This window comes from Gossypium hirsutum, chromosome A07 (genome assembly GCF_007990345.1).
Source record: "Gossypium hirsutum isolate 1008001.06 chromosome A07, Gossypium_hirsutum_v2.1, whole genome shotgun sequence".
Classification (NCBI taxonomy): Eukaryota; Viridiplantae; Streptophyta; class Magnoliopsida; order Malvales; family Malvaceae; genus Gossypium; species Gossypium hirsutum.
Window position 1 is genome coordinate 49,250,866 of NC_053430.1, and position 1,983 is coordinate 49,252,848.

The window sequence follows — 1,983 nt, forward strand, 5'->3', positions numbered from 1 at the left end:
AGAACCACACGCCAGGAATTACTTGAAGGAAGCCAGACGATCTATCTCAAAAGTTGGAGCTATTCCAAGACTGAAGATCTCTCTCAAAATTCTTTCAGGGGTTTTAGAGTTTTCTTTATGTTTTGCTATTTTTATACTTTTGAGATGTACGCTTATTTTATTATGAGCTAAACCCCTTAGATACCTAAAGGGGATAAATCCTATGATGGATCTTGTTATTATTATCTGAACTGTATGATAAATACTTGATTTGTTCTTAATTATGTGTTCTTAATGCTTGAGTTAATATTCCAGGTATTAATTCATGATTTGGTGTGCTTATACAGAGGAGGAATAGACTCTACCTAAGAGTAGATTTGGCATAATTAAGGGGAGTTGGTCGGGAGCCTAGAAATAGGGTTACGAGATTTTACCGAATTAGGGTAAAACCTAATATGGGAGTCCATAGATCGAGGTTAATGTAATCCTAGAATGTTAATTAGAGAAAAGTATCGGTTATTCAATCTATGGGTTAGACGTTATTAGTCTTGAATAGCGATAATAACATAGGTTGAGGAGTCTCACGGATCAAGTCAAGTGAATAAATCATCCGGTTCAGAGTCAGATAACAAGTTAAATCTAGGTGGATTCCTCCTTGGGTGTCGTCTTTATCAATTTCTTTTCTTCAAGTTTTTTTCCAAACTTTCTCTTTGCTTTGATTAAATTAGTTAATTAGTTTAGATAATTAGTTTAATAAATAAATCATTTTATTCTTAGGCTAGATAATAAAAAGATAGTTATTACTAGTACTTTTGGTTCCCTGGGGTACGACATCCCGGTCTTGCCATTACTATACTATTGTTCGATAGGTGCGCTTGCCTTTTCGTCGTGATAATAGTTAGTCTAGGTTTGATCTTCATTATAAAAGTTTATTACTTGTTACGAATCACTGCGATCAAGTTTTTGGCACCGTTGCCGGGGAACTGAAATATTAGGAACACTAAATTTTTATTACTTTAGCCATTTATTTTTCTTGCAATTTAATTTAATTTTACTATTTATTCATTTACTTTTTCTTTCTCTTGGCAATTTTTTATAGTTTATGACTAGAAGAAACCCGTCATGACCCTTACTTTTTGACGAAGAAATCGATCGAATAGTTCGTAGAAATCTAAGAGAAATAAGGTGCAGCTTAAAATACACGGAGAACGAACAAGATGACAATACTCAACCTCCAACCGACGAGATGGCTGAAAACCAAGACAATCAGCTGCCTCTTGCAATTGCAGCTAATCAAAATCCTACTCCACGTACTACGTATGACTATGCTAAACCCTCTTTAACAAGAACTGAATCAAGTATAGTTAGACTTGCTAATGATGCAAATAATTTTGAATTAAAACCTAACACTATTCAGATGATATAGCAGTTTGTTCAGTTTGATGGCTTGTAGGATGAAGATCCCAACACTCACTTAGCAAATTTTCTGGAATTTTGCGATACATTCAAAATCAATGGCGTTTCTGATGATGCCATTCATCTTCGGTTATTTCTCTTTTAACTAAGAAACAAAGGTAAACAGTGGTTGAACTTGTTACCACAAGGGTCTATCACTACTTGGGAACAAATGACCGAGAAATTCTTACTAAAATATTTTTTGCCTGCTAAAATGACTAAATTACGTAATGATATCTCTTCTTTTGAGCAGATGGATTTAGAAACACTTTACGATGCATGGGAAAGATACAAGGACTTACTGAGAAGGTGCCCTTACCATGGGTTGCCGCTTTGGCTTCAAGTACAAACATTCCACAATAGTCTGAATCCCTCAACTCAGCAAATGGTTGATGCAGCTGCTGGTGGAACCATCAACAACAAAACACCAGAAGATGCCTACGAATTCATAGAGGAGATGTCACTAAACAACTATCAGTGGCAAGTCATGAGGACTAAGCCAACAAAAATAGCCGGCATTTATAACATCGATTCAGTCACCATGCTCTC

At 35.5% G+C, this 1,983-nt stretch overlaps 1 non-coding gene across 1 annotated transcript; it reads right to left on the reverse strand.

Annotated features, from left to right (window-relative positions):
• Positions 1 to 1,654: 1,654 nt before the first annotated feature.
• Positions 1,655 to 1,761, reverse strand: LOC121204428 (small nucleolar RNA R71). The gene has a single exon (XR_005899353.1). It is a non-coding gene; the product is annotated as a small nucleolar RNA R71 (small nucleolar RNA).
• Between the last annotated feature and the right edge of the window lie 222 nt (positions 1,762 to 1,983).